General features: G+C 36.4%; 1 long non-coding RNA gene across 1 annotated transcript; it reads right to left on the bottom strand.

The window, feature by feature from the left end:
• Positions 1-12633: 12633 nt before the first annotated feature.
• On the bottom strand, positions 12634-13498 carry LOC135150800 (uncharacterized). The gene is made up of 3 exons (XR_010289078.1): positions 13399-13498; positions 13004-13074; positions 12634-12819 (listed from the first exon to the last, which is right to left on the bottom strand). It is a non-coding gene; the product is annotated as an uncharacterized LOC135150800 (long non-coding RNA).
• Positions 13499-19980: the final 6482 nt, after the last annotated feature.

Here is a 19980-nt window from a genome sequence, read left to right as displayed (position 1 = left end):
CAGTGGTAGATTTCTAAACAAATAATAAGTTGGGTGGCAAAAAAATCTATTTTCCCTTCTTCTTATCATCAACACTAAAAATGGTGAAATCAATGTAGTAATAAGTCAGCTGCCTCAGTCATCGCTCTTGTCCTTATCACTAAAAAGCTTATTTGTCAAACCATCTGTATAAACAAACAAGTAAATCAATAAGCAGTTCTATGATTAACTACAAACGAATACGTATAATTTCTTATCCATCATTATATAGTGGGGTGAAAAAAATAATTTAATTAAAGGAAGTTGTTTTTAAACCTGATCATTATAGACATTCAATTGTAAAAAATTCAGCCCACAGCTCTCGAATCTCATTGATATCCTTCTTTGTATACCTTCTTGAACCAAGGCCTAGGCCCTTGCAAATGCAAATGATGATAACATATTTAGACAAAAAATTGAGTTTAATATTCCTAAGAATCATTAACTATATATCTTATTCTTACCTCTTTCCAATTGGTATTGAGATTTTTTTGAGAAAGTAGGAATATTTCATGCAGGTACCTCATAACAAATAAACCGCACTCCGTACCTCCTTGTTGTTGAGGACACTATACATAGAAACCAAAAACATTATCAAAATGATTCATGTCAGGAAAGAAAGTCATATAAATTATCAAGTACTACCTGAACATCTGTATGACACCAAAGAAATTCCTTTCTGTTATTCTTCCTGCCACCTTGTGCTACATACAGTTTATATGCCCTGTACAATAAGAAAAGGTTACAATATAATCCACATCTTTTATGTAATTCACTTCTTGAAATTAAAATTAAATATGACTTACGTTCGTGCAGGTGTTGTCATCCGAATATCCCGCTCCGTTCTCAATGAATCAAACACATAAATGACACTTTCATCCAAACTGAATAAAAGCAACATCCTACAACAATGCACACATATATGATAAGCATACATAGATTATAATGTCAATGAAAATACTCAAATAAATTTATTTTGTTCTTGCTCTTGGATGTATGGTGCAAAGATAAAATGCTTATCTTTGTTCGTCACTAAAAACTCTGTCATATACTGAGTGACTTCCTCAATACGTTTATATTCACGCTTGTGATTTATCACTAGTCTAGATGGTGACATAAATGCATATGTATTATCATTCAGTTCGTTGTACAATTTCGCAATGTACCTGCAACATTATATATCACAATAAACATGCATAGTAATAAACAATTCAAGAGCAGATTTTAAAAAAAGGACTATTCTTACTTCAAATAGATTTCCAAGATGGGTATATTTAACCAGATCTTTTTCAGAAATTGATCAACATCATCGTATGTCACATATATGGTAATTGTTCCATCTTCAAATTTAAAGGTTGCAAGCAGGTTGCTCAAGCAAGTAGCGTGACAATTCTGAGTTGAATTTTCATCACTGATGCCTTTATTTATTTGAGTCGCTGAACCTTTACTCTCAAGCTTTGTGACAACATTTTTAGGGCTTTTTTCATGACCTTTTTTCTTCTCCAACGATACGGGATCCTAATAAATCATAGTTAGAAGCACAAAAAGAAAAAGCAATTGAATGCGGAAATAAATTAGTACCTTAATATAAAATATATACCTGTCCTAAGATCACGAGCTCCTTAGGCGACTGCACAAAACTACCCTCAGCATTTCCTATTGTTTCATGTTCTGAACAAGGCACTGAAAGAGGAGTCAGTTGAAATTCTGGTACAACATCATCAACCGATGCTCTAACATTTTGTTGAAAACTGGATTATTATGAATCATGTTACCCCCTTCATTGTTCGATGGAAATACAGTGCCCCTAGCCACAATAACTCTACCTTTTACCCTATCTACCACGCAAAGCTGACAAAGAGTTGGTGTCTGCATTTTCATAGAAGTACAATAGCATTAGAAGATTTAATAAAGAAAATGAAGACAATTACAGTATAAAAAGTAACTAGACAATTGTTTCTACCTTCAGCTCTGATATATGATCTTCAACTCCTACTGACTGGCAGCTGCTTCGAACAATATCAGGATCATTGGGTTACCGATATCATTCTTGAAATTATCCTCCAGAAGTGACAGACCCATCTGTTTTAAATGCTGAAAGATCCCATGAAGTTTGGTGTTCATCATCTCGATCTTTTCATCACACTCTTTCTGAACTTTCTTAGTGATTTCTTGTGTGATCGTGGCCAATTCATCTATCGAGATGACCCCACTCTGTTTGCTTTTTCCCGGTCCAAAGATATCTTTGATTTTTGCTCCCCCTCCAACACCTCTAACACGTCCTCCATGCTCCTTACGTCCAAGTGCCCTTTATAATATATCATCATGACCCTTTGGTGTCCAACATCCGTCTGTAACTTGCTTCTGCAAGTCCCTGCATTGGGAGTTAGCTTAATAACAAACAGTTTACTAAACAATGATGTCCAGGGTACATCAAAAGGGTAATCACAATTTACTAAAGAGAAAATTAAATAATTTACCATTTTATTAACTACTTCCTTTTTCTGACTATTTGGTATGTAATAACTGTCGTCCTCCTTCTTTTTGTACATGCTCTAACACAATCATAACTCTGGTTGCTAGGATTACTCGATAAAATTGACGAGTCAAGAGATTCCGAGTTTTCTAGACTAGCTATGAGGTCCTCAACGCACCACTTAGTCCTTTTTTTTATATCCACTCGGTCCAAGAGAATGCACATGCTCATTATGTTTCTGGCTTTTTTTGCCTTCTCACTAATTGCCTGTTGACAAAAAATGACAAAGAAAGATAGATATGTAAAATCATATCTGCCTTCACTATGATCGTAGGTTTGTAAAATCCTCATTTAATTCCAGTACCAGCTGAACAGATTGCTCATTTTATCTCATAAAAAGGTTGCTAGAACTTGAGAACATTAGATCATATGAATTCGACATACCGGATGATCTTCCTAGGCATATAACTTCTTATGCACTTGAGTTAAAAGCACAATTTGGTTCTGTATCGAGTACATATATATTTATTCATTTTGAACGATTAATTTTCAGTTTACCCGAAGGTTTCTACCAGAGGAAAGATACCCTGTCCTGATGGTAGTCCCCTATTCTAAAACAACATGTATAATTTTTGTAAAGTACTTATTATAGTTGCTAATTCTTCAACAGGTTTACCAAATTTTTGTATGCCGCATCATAAACAAAAAATTCGTCATTAATCTGATTTTGTTAGTTCAAGTACTGATAGGCGGAGCTTACTAAAATATTACGCAAGTCTGGAATCTGTGCAAGTCATTTCATACTACTGTCACCAAACTTTCTAACATATTCACTTGTATAGAAATTACATGTAATAGTATCAGGCTATGAGCAAATAAAATCAAAGTACCTTGCAGAAGTACATACCGGGAACCCTTGAACTGTAGCAGGGCGAAGAACCCAACAAATAAATATAACCCAATGAATGTGATGAAGAACCCTAGTTTTGTAGCTTAGAGATTGAAATCGAGCACCTGAGAGACTGAGATCGAGAGAGACTTGAGAGCTTCGTTAAAAGATGAACGGACCCTAGTTTCGCAGCAGACTTAGAGACTGAAATCGAGCACCTGAGAGATTGAGATTGAGTCGAGAGATTCTATACGCACAAACTGATCGAGAGCAAATGGACTAATTGAGAGCAATTGAGAATGAAAGAGGCCGGCAAGTAAAACCCAATTGATTGTAAACGCGACCAATATTCAGATTTTTTAAATTATTTATTTTAAAAATATCTTTTACGTCGGGTAAATCAAGGGGCGACGCTAAAAATAGTACCCTATAGCGTCGGTGACTTGTGAACCGCCACAAAAACATACCTTACAGCGTCGGCATTTAGAAAACCGACGCAAAAAATGTCTTTTAAGCGTCGGTTTTTTGTTAACCGACGTAAAAAGCAGTCTTTAGGCGTCGGCTTTCTAAAGAGCCGACGCTATAAATAAGCAAAAAGTGTTTTATGCGTCGGTCAAGTGCTGAACTGACGCAAGAAAGAGTTTTAAGCGACGGTTGTTACTAAAACTGACACAAAAGGTGCGTTGCAAAAAGTGTTTTTTGTACTAGTGTACAAACAGAACTAGTCTGCAAAAGTATTTTCCTATTCCTTGTCTAGCTGATACAAACGTAGAATTTCTTGGACGTGATTGTGCATTTGGCAGCTTAAAATTCTTGTTGCTTTGCCAGAAATGGTAGGCTTCAAGGTTCTCAATATTTGGCTAAACTGCTTTTAGTTTAGCTTTCAAAACTGGTGGAACACCTGTCACCTCAACCCATGTACTTTTTGTCCTTTTCTTGTCTTGTAGCTTTCAACTGATAACCATCAACTGCAAAAATAGTTAGCGATTGATAATTCTTTGAGTTAGCGATTGATAGCCTTCCAGGTTTAGCCATTAATGCAATTGATGTAGCGATTGATAATATGTTTATTTAGCCATTGATGCTTCTTGACTAGCGATCGATCTTCACTTCACTTGGATAGATTACATGACTTCAAATATTTACAATTATGTCACCCTATCTACTCATCCATTGATAGATCAACTGCTAATCTAAAAGCTCATATTATTAGCCTATCAATTGCTAAGGTACTCCAGCTTTGTTACAGTACCACATCAACCGTTGATGGGTGAATTTGATCAATTGATACTGCATAAGCATGCTAGCCATTGATCAGCTACATTCAATTTTATTCTAAGTAAGAATAAAATAACTTTGTATCTTCAAGCATCACATATTCTTAACAATCTCACCCTATTTATATCTGTAAGAAATTAAGATATAAATTTGAGGTGCTTGATGATAACAAAACACAAAACACATAAAAGAAATAGTTTGAATTCCAAAAGTGCTAAAGAACAAAAGATAAGAAATGTTACAATGAGTAGATGGAGTGCTCCTCTAGACTGTGAAAATTTGATTTTCCATTTCTCCTATTCTTCTCATGATTATTTCCTCTTTTGCTTATCTTCTTTCTTGTCGATCTCCCTCTACAAGTCTTCAATAAACACAGCCTCTTCAGTAATATTGTCATTCAGTTTCTTTTTCATTGCCCTCAAGGTATCAATGTCAGCATTTTTAGCATAATCTCTTAATCTAAAAAATCTTTTAATGCCTTGATCATCTCTGAAGGTCATTAATCTTTAGGGCTGATTGAAGATTGAGCTGCCAATGTTAGGAAGGGGCAATCTCAAAGGCAGTTCAGAGGGCTCATTCATTTTCTTCTGATATCTTTAATTTTGTTTGGAACTTCACTCCTGACTCCTTGAGAAAATGAATTTTTGTTTTCCAGCTTCATATAAACTGTCCTGAGAATATGGTAGTCTTGATCCATAATTCTTTGTAGTGGCCATGTAATTCCTGCTCCGGAAGAATAGTGAAACTGCAACCTTTCTGGATATCTTTTGGTCTTTTTCAAAGACTTTACCCATTCAAGTTCATTTAGATACAGCTCAATTCGAGGTTCTTCACAAATATGAAAGGCATAGGCATAGGTTGATATGGGAACCTTGACAATATCAGGCACTAAAGGAATCACCACTTCTCTGGTTGGGGATTTAACTTGGGCAGGGCCAACTAGATCAAACCTTTTTGTATGACCATGTTGTTTATTGATCTTTTCATGCATGTGCATTGTTCTCTTTCCAGATTTGCTTATCCTTGGCCTTAAAGAATCAGCCGGTTCATCTTCCTAGGTGATTGAGATTTTTGGAAGATCATCTTTGATAGATCAAGCTCTACATGTTATGCTTTGATTTCTTCAGGATTAAAAAGATTCTCAGGTGAATTGTAGAGGTAGGAGGAGGTGGATCTTGAGTTTGAGCTTTTTGAATCTCAGCATCTTGATTTTCTAACTGTCAAGTTTGTCTTTATATTCTTCACACCAACTCTAGCTTTCCTTGGCTTATTCTTTTTCTTTTCCAAGTTTTGCTTAGCTACATCAAGAATTTGCTGTTGAATTGCAAGGTTGGTTTGATCTCCACTTAAATTTTCATCCATCTCTGCTTGAAATTCAGTAACAAACCTTTCTAATCCTCATCATTGGTGACTGTGGCAGATCCTTTTAAATTTTCTTGCTCTTCTTTTGCTTTATAATACAAGGGGTGTCCAGGTGGAACAAAAATAGTCTGATCATTCCTTGTAATGTAGGCAAATTCATATCTCTATACAGTGTCTTGGGTCAATTTGCCAATGACCAACTTGGGTTTTATTGGATTTCCTTCATCAAGATCTCTCTTCTCTTGCTCAGCTCTTCCCTTCTCACCTTTTCTCTTTATTTCTTTTCTTTCTCATCCTCATCTCATTTCTAGCCAAATTTTCCCATATGAATGGCAAGCCTGAGAAGTTTATCTTTTTCAGATTTAGGCATAGGGAAATATTCAACTAGCTTGTTCTTGCCATGTGGCTTCTTTGGAAAAGGAGAATCAATCAGATAGGGTTTAAATTCATTCACATAGGATGGCTCACCTTTAGACTTGATGCTTTTGACTTGAATGGATTTTGAAGCTTTCTTAGATGGCATCTATTTCTTCTTCTTTTTCTTTTCCTATACAACTGCAGGGATTTTAGAAATTGGGACTAGAGCAAGTTGCTCCCCCTTAGTTGTTGGCTCCCCCTTAGTTGTGGCCTCCATTTCTGTAGAAATTGGTGATCGAAGTGGAAGACTTGAAAGAGTGACAGTTGTGGTAGCAACAACTGTGGTAGTAGATGTTGTGGTTGATGGAATTGATGTAGGTATAGCAGCAATGGTGGAAGTGGTTGTGGAAGTAGTTGTAGCAAGAGTGGTAGAAGATTTAGTTGACTTATCCCCCTTTTTGTTAGCATCAAGCAGATGGGGAATTGGAATGCCTTGAGCTTCAAAAAGTGAAAGAAGTAGTCTTTGTTGATTGCACTGATTTATGAGAACTTGATTAAGCTGCCCTTCAACATCAGACACTCTTTTATCCAAAGAAGCAAAGGAGTTTTTAAGAGAGGATTCTTGATTAAGCTTTGATCTAATGTTGGACAGAGTGCTAAGTGGTAATCTAGCTTCCAGATTTTTCTGATTGTCCTCCTTGATGATAGTGACAGAATGCTTGAGATCATTGATTTCTTGTCTGACTTGATTAAAATGAGATTTCTGAAGTCTCAAATTATCCTTGACAAACATAGATAAAGTCTTCTTCATTGTATCCTCATCATTCTCCCACTCCATGGAACTCTTGGATTGCCTTAGAACTTCTATCTGATTGTCACCAGCTGAATAATTGTGATTGTACACCCACTCTGGGACTTCCGAAGGGCCAGCTGCATCATCCTCCATATTTGTATCATCTTTATCACCAAAAAGATCATCAGATTCAGAATCACCTTGAGTTGTGAGCAATCCTTTAGGAACTGCAGCATAAGCAAGCTGAGCTCTCTCCAGAGCTTCAGATGTATGAAGAAGGCCCAAAGTCTCCTCTGCCTGGACATTAGATTGCTCAGCCATGACTTGATGGCTGGAATTGGATGAGAGAATTCAGCAGCATCCATGGTGTCCACAACAGGCTCCTCCCTTATTTCTCCTGGACCTGCTTTTCTCTCTCTTCATCTCTCTGTTTTTACATCAGGGTCTCACCCTGGCTCACCAGACCCTCACCTTCACCTACTATGGTGGAACCCACATTCTCTCCTTTTGCCTGGGAGGAAGAAATTCCCAGCCCCTTAGGCCCTCACTCACAGTCTCTCCTTTTGCCTGTTCACTAGGCAGCCTCTCCTCTAACTCACCATCACTCAATCCTAAGAGTGCAGTAACAATAATGAGTTCCTCACTAACAGCCCTTGTAACTAGGGGTGGCAATATTGAACCCGGCCCGACAACCCGACACGAATTCGACTCGTAAAATATGAATTCAGGTTAGAGTTTCTCGGGTTCGGGTCGAATTCGGGTTGACCCAAAATCAACCCAGAAAAAACGGGTCACTTTCGGGTTAAATTCGGGTTACCCGAAATTGACCCAAAATTAACCGAGAATTAATATATAATATAAATATGATATATATTTATATTATTTTTATAATATTTATTAGTTAAATTTAATAAAAATATTTAATTTAATAAAAATTAATTTATTTGGATTAAAATAATATTTATTTATTACTAAAAAATATATTTATTAATAAATATTAATTTTCGGGTTGGGTTCGGGTTACCCGCGGGTAGTGTGGGTCGGGTTCGGGTTGGGTATTCTGACCCATTAAAATTTCGGGTCATGTTCGGGTTGGGTAAAATTTTTGACCCGCGACTGTGAACCCGAGCCGAACCCGACCCGAAACCCGAAATTGCCAGCCCTACTTGGAACATCAAGATGTTCAAGTTGGCTGTCAACTACTATTGGGTTCTCTTCCATCAATGGCTAAAGATTACCAATTGATGGTACATTGTCACCTATCAACGGCTGACTTCTGTTAAGCTTAGCCTTTGATGGAACTACACTTATTGATTAATAAGATATATCAATCGATGAGGTAGAAGGAATAGCAATCGATGTGTTTGTAGATACAACCATAGAAATAGTGGAGATTGATTTTATAGGAAAATTCACAAATTCACCAGTTGTATCTTGAAGAAGATACTGGTGATTCAACAAATCTTGTAGAAGATGATCACCAGTTTGAGAAGTTGGCTTCTCCAAGTTGAGAGTTGGAGAATTTGGGTGGGGGAATTTGTATTGGTAAATCAACTTCCTCCATTTGGAAGTCTGAGCTTAATGAGAATTGTGTTTCAAATGGAAGGGACTGTGACTCCACATTTACTGGAGCCACATCAACCTGACTTTGAGAAGTTCGAGTTTGTACTGTCACAAAATCTGTGATTCTGGACTGTACTGTAGTGTGTGGTTCAAGTGCCCTTTTATTGGTTCTCCTGGAAAAGGTTTTGGGTGGTGTTTAGCTTGTGTCCCTTGCCCCTTTGGTCTGTGCTCTTGGAGGAGAGCTATTTTCAATAGTAACAATTTTTTTGGGAAGATGCCACCAGTGATGTGCTAATTTCCATATTAATCACCACATCCTTTTGGAAAGATGTGGGATGGCTTGGTTGGTTTTCACTTACCTCTACCACCTTATTCTGGGGCTTCTTTGATGGTCACCCCTCCCCTCACCACTAATCTCCTTCACATTCCCCTCAGGTTGTCAAGTAGTAGATTTTACAACTGGTGCCTTTTGGGAGACACCAGAGGTTGACTTCTTAGTTTTCGGTTTTGCAAATTTCTTGGGTTTGACAGCTTGGGAAGGAAGTTGGGGGTGTTCAACTTCTATAGCTCCACAGACAACAGAAGAAGTTTGGGGGTTGGAAGATCTTATAGGGTTAAAAGATTGTACCTGCATAAGTAATGGTAATTTCAAGGGCACTTGCTCATTTACAAGTATCCTTAACAAATCACAACACACCCTCTTGCTTTGAACCCAGCACTCCAATTTGTTGTCAGGCTGTGCTATAGCTAAATTCTTGATTAAGTGGTTAGCAATAATCATCAAGAACCTAGCAAAATAAAAAAATCTTGGCCCTTCCCTCATGAGGACCAATCTTGGAAACTATTTCAAACAAAACTAATTCACCAATATTAAAATAATCATCAGTTAACAGCATATGGGTGATAGTTTGTATAGACATAGTAAAAGCCTGTCCGTCTAGTTCTGCCGTCCCCGAAAAGGTATTATGCGCCCAAATCGGACATCGTATGCAAAAGTTACCCTAAATAGCAGTGGCAACAGATCGCAGCAGCGGAAGATCTCTGTTTCTTGCAGCCCCGTTGATCAAACAATTACATACAAATTGTACAGGCGAACCAGCCTATTCTATTACATCAGATCATAATCTAAAACAATTACAAATTGAATTACAAGATTAAACTATCACGATCAACCCTCGTGATTTACAACAGCCACGATAAACCACGTGGAATCCAAACATAACAGAATAATTAAAACACGGCCATAATAGTGGACAACGACCTGCATCACAGAATCACTATATACATGCATATATAATCATGACATGGACAACATATCATAAATCGCAGAACCGCAACCTGGCTCTGATGCCATTGTAGGAACAATCGGACCTTGGCCTGCGTTTTATGATACTAATTAAAAGTTCGAAAAGAATATTAACCTTAATCGCTACGGCGCAAGCGATTCAAATCCACGTCTTCTACTGTATTCCTTGATTCTCCTTGGACGAAGTGTGGCCTTCGATCTCCCAAGGTGTGCCTCTCCTTAAAGCTCCGAAAACCCAAAACCCTAGCTGTCTCCTTGAGAAAAACGTCTGCCTCTCTCTGACTCTAGGATTAATTCGTTTTGGTGTGTCTTTCAGCTTTAGGAGAACGAGAATATATATAGGCTACAGCAGGGATCATGGATCATTAGGTTAGGCCTTCCAACGACATTCCGGGCCAGGCCCAATGTCATTAAATATTAATTCTATCCACTAAAGAACTAATATTTGCAATACCTTTCCTAATTCCGTAAATTAATTATTTAATTCGGCTCCCATATTAATTGCTTATAAATTCCCCATGTTTAAGATATCGCATGTCCATTAATTAAATTAATTTCTGACAATTAATTTAAGTAATATCTTTTATCCTTGATCATCCACTCAACCTTATAATTATGCAAGAACAAATCTGCCTGCAGGACTAAAGCATAATTATCTTTATGAGCTTTCAAGAGGACATCATCACCCGAATATATTTTTCGGACACGGTTTCCTTTTATAGTCAATATCCCACTCTGTATATAATGTCATTGCCCAATACATAAATTCGTAATTTAAAATAAATTACTTAATTTATGAGTCAAGGCATGTGCATTAAATACAAGTGTCAATCACTATACCCGGCGGATTAAGAACTTAAGCATTAATAACATCATAGAATCTTAGTTCTTTATTGTCAGAATTAAAGAAACAATTATTCTACTATTTTGATCCCGTTCAATATACACAAAGTATATAAGTATTATTCAATAGTCAAGATAAACTATTTCCAAATAATACTTCAGCCGTTCCAGTGGTTTGTCTAACACCACCTCCACTGTGAACCTTTATTATATTATATAAGGAGTCTGACAATCTAATCTTCTGCTATCCCATTTGATACTAGATTGTCTACAATATATAATATACAGACAATGTGAAAACATGCATTGAAGATTCTCAAATAATTGTTATATACTTCAAACGAATATTTCAGTATAACCCTAACAAAAGCATCATAATTAGACACTTTGCCAGAAAACACCTTGATAATAGGCAACCTATCAGTAAAATTAGTAGGGAAGTTAAGAACATTTCTAACAACCACACTAGTAACAGCATACTCATTACCATTAATAGCAACAGTGGTTGTGAAAGTAGTTGCAGCAAGAGTAGTAGAAGATTTAGTTGACTTCTCCCCCTTCTTGTTAGCATCAAGCAGATGGGTAATTGGATATGCCTTGAGCTTCAAAAAGTGAAAGAAGTAGTCTTTGTTGATTGCACTGATTTATGAGAACTTGATTGAGCTACCCTTCAACGTTAGACACTCTTTTATCCAAAGTAGCAATGGAGTTTTCAAGAGAGGATTCTTGATTAAGCTTTGATCTAATGCTGGACAGAGTGCCAAGTGGTAATCTAGCTTCTAGATTTTACTGATTGTCCTCTTTGATGGTAATGACAGAATGTTTGAGATCATTGATTTCTTGTCTGACTTGATTAAAATGAGATTTGTGAAGTCTCAAATTATCCTTGACAAACATAGATAAACTCCTCTTCATTTTCTCCCACTCAATGGCCCTCTTGTATTGCCTTAGAACTTTTATTTTATTGTCACCAGCTGAATAACACTACTACAAATATTGCATTAGACAACGGTCAAACACCGATGTCTGTGCAAAATCCGACCGATGTCTTCGCGTGTGATGTTATATGTATGGGCTTTAGACATCAGTCTTTACCCGATGGAAATTGCATGATTAGACATCAGTTTTCACAAAAAATTAGATGTCTTTTGCTGAAATATTACAAATATATTGCTTGGTTTCAACATGAATGATGCATTATTACGAGATTTAGAACCCCTTTAACACATGCATCACAGGGTAATATGAACCATATGCATCGTTTTTCCAAAAAAAAATGATGTTAAAAAGACAATTAGACATCATCTACAAAAGGTGGCTGATGTGAATAACATCTTTAACATCGTATTAAAGATAAGAACTGATGTAAAATAACATTTTTAACACCGTTTTAAAGATAATAACTCATATAAAATATCCTTTTAACATCATCTAAAAGGTTAGAACTCATGTTAATAATACCTCAGACATCATCTTAGTATAAGATAGTGTTATTAGAAATATAAAAGACATCATCTTGATAGTTGAGAACATTGTTAAATATCTAATAGACATCCTTTTCTTCAGGCACAATTGATGTTAAAGATTCTTTACGACATCGCTTGCTGCCTTGCTAAGAGGCAACCGATGTTTAAAATTTAAAACATCATTTTCTTTTTATTGCTTAATACTTCATCTGTTATGTATAAAATGAAGCAAAACCAACAAAATTGAAATGAATATATCATTTTAATATAATACATGTCCAATATCAAAACAATTAGGGGTAATTCTATAACAACATAAAACCATCAACACAAGCCAACTACAACAAACTACAATGAGATGTGCAAGAGTGCGGGGAGTGTCTTTTTTGTGCAAGATTACGAGAAGCACCAAATACGGCATGCAGATTCTGACACGGCTAGCTGGTTCACTATCTTCAACAACAAGGTCTGTTACAGAGTAAAAAAGCAGTGCAAATATTTCATATATTTAATTTCAATTTGTTAGAAATACCATAAAATTTTAATTCTTATAATAAAAAGATTATGAAGACAATCCACATGTGTGTGTTAGAACAAGGGAAATTGAAAAAAAGACAAAAGAAATAAGTATTAGGTAAATTTAATTACATACCATGCTACTGCTGTTAGAAGGAGATCGAGGACCCCCATCAAATTTGGTCAAAAGGTACTGCCACTGTTCTGCTGTTCCAAGTTCATGTCAAATAAACCATCACTGCTCAATTTACAAATAATGCAGATGGAAAAATAACAGAGTTCAACATGATACAAAAAAATAAAACAAAGAAATGTCCTGGTCCCAAGACAGCTACCACGAGAAGTAGCATTTGAAATTGCACATGCTGCCTCCTTTATATCATTAATTAATAATTAATTAATACCGCATAAATAAATCAGCCTCAATTACATCCTGTCATACCAATTTACATTAATTTAGTTGTCACTGAAAAGTAAGAATAAGTAAAACACAACAGTAAGGATATAAGAGAAATATGCATATCTCTATACCAAGACAGCTGCTTTACAGAATCAGTGCTCCACTTGTTGTTGCTAAAATCTGCTTCCTCTTTTCTTCATGCTCTGCAGTTCTACTATGTACAAGAAACCTGTCATAACAAAACTTTGAACATAAACATATGAAAGAAAAGGACATGAAATAATTTTAGTTATATTAAAGGCCCGATAATACTTCCAATTTATTCACTTCTAGCGCGGACACTAATTCAAAATCTAAAGCTTTCATTAAAATCCTAATTTAAAGATTCATATCATCTAAAATCTCTGCCAAGTTAATTCACATTTCACCAATACAAAGCCAGAGACATAATCTCTAGTCATATAATATGCACGTCAGAATAATTAATTCATCTCATAATAGAATCATACTTCAATATTCACAGCAGCTAGAGAGAGATAAACAGATAAACAATACCTCTATCTCCATTTTATGAGAGGTTAATCTTGCAATTACTACAACAGCTGTTTCTTGATCAAATCCTTGTACGAGGTCATGCAAAATCATTATGTTCATAAGCATAAACATTTCATTTTCTTTTAAGAACTTTCACAATATGAAAAAACCATAAGTCATCTAGCAAAAAAGAGAATAGCTCATTTGCATTATATATACGTACACAAGACAAGATTTTATCAAGTGTTGGAATTGGATCCAATAAGGCTGCACGAATTTAAACCCACCAGTTAAGGGCTTGATATGTGGAAGCAAGAAAATTCAAATATCAAGAAGATAGAGAGAGACATTTTCTATTGAACCGATAATAAAAGAGAAGTACAGATTATTTGAAGTTGATAGCAATATATATGAGAAGCTAGCCAACAGATACTTTTGTTTTTTCCATTATTGATCAGTCATGAGCACGACACCCCCATGTATTATTAGGCAATGTAAAAATCTATAGCCGATTGAAACTAGAAAAATCAGTTGGGAATGCACAGACTTATAAAGTTGTACTGAACTTCCCCCTGCAATGAAGTTTTATCAAATCAGAAAAGCTATCCTACTTCAGTAGGCACACTCACTAGACCACTGTGAATTTAGTATAACCAAATTACTAATTTAGGCACCAAATAGGAATGCTGTATAATAAGTTTGCAAAAGCATTGCGTGGTATATACCTACCCCAAGAATTATAAATACAATTGTCAATCGGATGCTTGCCAGTGCTAGTCTCCATGACAGCATGAAACCACATATGAAGCAGAGGATGAACATTGAGAATTGAGCAATGCACAAAGGTATTTGAATTACACAACCACAAAAGCACGTTATAACTTAATTGTAATGACTTCTCAAACACTTAGTAGTGGATTTACACCTTATCTGGTTACTTTCTCAGCTATAACATTTTGAACAGAATAAGCATTGACTCAGATGCTATAGATGACATCAAAGGTCGTGGAGAAGAACCTGCGTGTTCATAAAAAAAACAGCTTCTTGACAGAGGATTGATCTCAAATATTCGACTCTAATTCGTGATGTTTGTCTCTCTGCAGTTCTTGTCCAACATATTTCATCTGTGAAACACATAAAGTTATAGTACTAGTACATCATTAGACTTTACAGATTAGTAAATAGACTTTACTTACAGTTGCTTACCTACAAAAGCAGCTACTCCAACTCCAATAGCAACATAAACTAACCTGAGTGCTATCGTGGAGACTAGCACTGGCAAGCATCCCGTTGACATCAAATAGTTAAAGTGCAGATTACATAATTTAATTACCCTAACTAATATTCAAAAATATGAATCCAAAACAAAAATCATAACATGAAATCCAAATTTGTAGCACTAAAACTGAGAGAAGAGGATATATACCTTCAAGAAACTGAGAAAAGAGGTTGCGGTATCAAAGCCCCAAACTTTATTCAAAACCCTAAAATCAAAGAGTTATAAATTGAGCTGCAAATCGAGCTAGCTTCTTCGACAAAGGTCTCCAAGCTGCGTTCCTTCAAGGTGAGGTGGGTCACAACCGGGTTTCCAATTGAAACTACAGATTCGATTATGCGAACTTGCGAGATAACGAGGTGAAAGGCGAGAGATGATGAGAGAGGAGAAAGGTGAGAGTTGTGAGAGAGTTGAGCTTGTGAGTTTGTGAGAGTGTGAGATAACGAGAGAGATAACGGGGAGAGAGAAAATCAAGAGAGGGGAGCGAGATAGTGAGGCTATCTGAAGAGGGGGAATAATAGAAAAGAGGGGAAGAAAATAAGATTTTGGTTAAGTAAAGAGATGGTGTGTGTTTTTGGTATGAAAAAGCGGGGAATAGAACCCGCGTGTTTTTTCATTTTTTAAAATGAAGATAAGATATCGGTGATTTTATAATTACCGATGTCTAATATACTCTTTCACATCACTTTTTTCATTTTTGATGTTAAAAATATTTTTAACATTAGTGAATTTCACAACTGATGTTAAAGCCCCGATGTTGTATCTACTTTTTCTAGTAGTGAATTGTGATTGTACAGCTAGTCTTGGACTTTTGAAGGGCCAGCTGCATCATCCTCCATATCTGCATTATCATCATCACCAATAGGATCATCAGATTCAGAATCACCTTGAGTTGTGAGCATTCCTTTAGGAACTGCAGCATGAGCAAGCTGAGCTTTCTCCAGAGCTTCAGATGTATGAAGAAGGCCCAAAGTCTCCTCTGTGTAGAGATTAGATTGTTCAGCCATGACTTGATAGGCTAGAATTGAATGAGAGAATAAAGCAGCATCTAAGGTGTCCACAGTAGGCTCCACCCTTATTTCTCCTGTACCTGCTTTTCTCTCTTCATCTCTCTGTTTTAGCATTAGGGACTCACCCTGGCTCACCACACCCTCACCTTCACCTACTAAGGTGGTACCCACATTCTCTCCTTTTGCCTGAGAGGAAGAAATTTCCAGCCCCTCACTCTCAGTCTCTCTTTTTGCCTGCTCACTAGTCAGCCTCTCCTCTAACTCACCAACTCTCAATCCTAAGAGTGCAGTAACAATAATGAGTTCCTCAACAACAGCCCTTGTAAACGCAAAATGTTCAAGTTGGCTGTAAACTGCTAGTGGGTTCTCTTCCATCAATGGTTGAAGGTTAGCAATTGAAGGTACACTGTCACTTATCAACGGATGACTGCTGTTAAGCTTAGCCGTTGATCGAACTGCACTTATCGATTGATGAGAAATATCAATCGATGAGGTAGAAGGAATAGCAATCGATGTGTTTGTGGATACAACCATAGAATCTGTGGAGATTGATTTTATAGGAAAATTCACAAATTCACCAGTTGTATCTTGAAGAAGAGACTGGTGATCCAACAAATCTTTTAGAAGATGATCACCAGTTTGAGAAGTTGGCTTCTCCAAGTTGAGAGTTGGAGAATTTGGGTGGGGGAAGTTGTATAGTAAATCAACTTCCTCCATTTGGAAGTCTGAGCTTAATGAGAATTGTGTTTCAAATGGAAGGGACTATGACTCTACATTTACTGGAGCCATATCAACCAGACTTTGAGGAGTTCGAGTTTGTACTGTCAAAAAATCTATGATTTTGGACTTGACTGTAGTGTGTGGTTCAAGTGCCCATTTCTTGGTTCTCTAGAAAAAAGTTTTGGGTGGTGTTTGGCTTGTGTGCCTTGTTCTTTTGGTCTGTGCCATTGGTGGAGAGCTATTTTCAATAGTGACATCTTTTCGGGAAGATGCCACCAGAGATGTGCTAATTTCCATATTAATCACCACATCTTTTTGGGAAGATGTGGGATGGCTTGGCTGGTTTTCACTTTCCCCTCCCACCTTATTCTGGGGGCTTCTTTGATGGTCACCCCTCCCCTCACCACTAATTTCCTTCACATTCCCCTCAGGTTGTCAAGTAGTAGATTTTATAACTGGTGCCTTTTGGGAGACACCAGAGTTTGACTTCTTAGTTTTCGGTTTTGCAATTTTCTTGGGTTTGACAGCTTGGTTAGGAAATTCAGGGTGTTCAACTTCCATAGCGGCACAGACAACAGAAGAAGTTTGGCGGTTGGAAGATCTTATAGGGTTAGAAGATTGTACCTGCATAAGTAATGGTAATTTCAAGGGCACTTGCTCATTTACAAGTATCCTTAACAAATCACAACACACCCTCTTGCTTTGAACCCAACACTCCAATTTGTTGTCAAGCTGTGCTATAGCTAAATTCTTGATTAAGTGGTTAGCAATAATCATCAAGAACCTAGCAAAATAAAAAATCTTGGCCCTTCCCTCATGAGGACCAATCTTGGAAACTATTTCAAACAAAACTAATTCACCAATATTAAAATAGTCATCAGTTAACAGCATATGGGTGATAGATTTTATAGACATAGTAAAAGCATCATAATTAGACATGATAGGTCCTGAAACGATTGTAGAAGGGGGGGTTGAATACAATCGTCACAAAATAATCACGGCGGAATAATCTGATTGGAGTTTAACTTGTTAATAAGATTTTAAATAATTAATATGGTTCGGTTTTAAAGTCCACTAGTTCGTAGAATAAATTCGACACGAAATATCCTAACTTAGCGGTTTAAAACAACCGAATGATCAAAGCACAGTAAATTGTGGATTTAACGAATAGCAAGTTTAGCACAACTTGAAAGCTTTACAATACTTTAAACAAGAACAAATGAAAGGGGGAAGGCCATATTTATAGGCAAATCCCATGAACTACAAAGACAATTGTGGCAAAGACAATCTATAGCTTGCTAAGACAATTAAGCTAATTGTCTTGCTGATTTAAGCCTTGTAAGACAATCTTAGAGATTGTCTACAACTATTAAGACAATCAAATCCATGGGAAAGACAATTAAAAGTGCGGTAAGACAATCTGTAGAGCTCGGCAAGATAATCTTCAAGATTGTCTTGCAAGGAATTCATGGCAAGACAATTTGAAGAAACAGTAAGACAATCCCTTGGATTGTCTTCCCATGTGATGGAAGAGGGAATAGGTTTGGATTGTCTTACCTTGTTAATTCAACAAGACAATCCAATTTCCCTTTACTTAATTAACCAATTAATATTCACTTAATTATATTACATGCATAAATCATAAATTAAATTAATTCGAGATAGAATTAATTTAATAAATAAATTACACATCCAATAATTAATTAGATAATCATTTATCCCTTTTCTTCTGTAGTAGAGTCTTCAGTCTTCTTTAAACAATTCTGATCTTCGACTTGGTTGAACGACCACCTTCTTTTGACATAGAATATTTAATCTAATAAGCTGATACACAAATGTACAATCTAGTTCATCTGTAACTAGCTGAATCAAATATTCCTTGTCAATTAAACAATTAAGCGGTGGCTTGTTCGTCGATTGTTCGTCTTCTGAGTTCTGTTTCATTTGTAGACACAATTATGGAATCTTCTGAATAAATAAAGTATTTAAACTTTATACCTTCTGATCTTCTAGACGTGCTACAAAAGATTATTTGTACACTGAGGCTTGAACATATTAATGAACTTCTTCCAGTGGTTTGCAGCAGCATCCTGAAATTCTTCTGACATAAAATCTTGAATAAATCATTTGACGTTCTTTGTACGGATTCTGATTAACAGTACTTGCTGTTTACTTGCTTTCTTATCAGAGTTGATTTGATACCTCTTAATTACAAATAGGCTTAACATATGCCTTTAAATCTACCCCTGTTTGTTTGTTAACATAACATGCAAATTATCGAGAGGATAACTCAACTAACTGATAAGACAAAGGATTAAACATTGAAAGATAAGTAGCAAAAAGTTTCTGGTATTTAATTAAACATTCACCAGAATTCAAACATAAATGATAGATTACAAAAGGGGTGTTCATTGAGAACATATATTACAATACCCTATAATCTGTTTATCAACTTCTCCTTCCTCAGTATTCGAGCTGTGAACGACAGGAGTTGAAGGTTCTTCCCTGGTTAGCTGTTCTATAGTAGTGGCTTCACCACGTTTCTTTCTTTCATTAGCCAGAGCCAGCTGGTGCATCACTTCCAAATCTAATGGGTCCTCCTTAAAGTCAGCAAGCTGAGTCTTCCTGACTTGCTTTGTTTTCCTTGTGTATTTAGAAATACCATTCCGAAGACAATAGTCAGCAATAACATTATCAGCATCAGCCTTGGCTTTAGAAGCAAATCCCTTGGTTCTTAAGAGAGTGGATGAAAGAATCAGTTGGTTCACAGGGTACTTGGGAAAAGCTTCATCATTCAAGTACACGGAGTTTAAGATGTTGTCATTGATGAACTTCAGACAGTAAGGATTCTTGACAACCCGAGGACTATTGAATTCAGCATGTTCCATCAGCTTGTCTCGAAGGAGTTCATTCAAATTAGAGCTTCTCTTGACTTTATTACGAAGCACCCAGAGCTAAGTTACAGTAAATGACTTGAGAAAATCAACTGAGAGTCTGAATGTTCCGTTCCTCCTGGTGTAGATGATAAGCTCCCATTCATCTAACAAGTTCCTGACAGCAACTGTTATGTACCATAATTTCAGAGAATGGGCATGCATAAAAACATCCTCATCAGGGTTTACCTCCCTTAGATCGTAGATGAGAGACATGAACTTTCTGTCGTCGAAGGGTTC

Source organism: Daucus carota, chromosome 1 (assembly GCF_001625215.2).
Source record: "Daucus carota subsp. sativus chromosome 1, DH1 v3.0, whole genome shotgun sequence".
NCBI classification, from domain to species: Eukaryota; Viridiplantae; Streptophyta; class Magnoliopsida; order Apiales; family Apiaceae; genus Daucus; species Daucus carota.
This window is presented reverse-complemented; position numbering and strand designations above follow the sequence as displayed.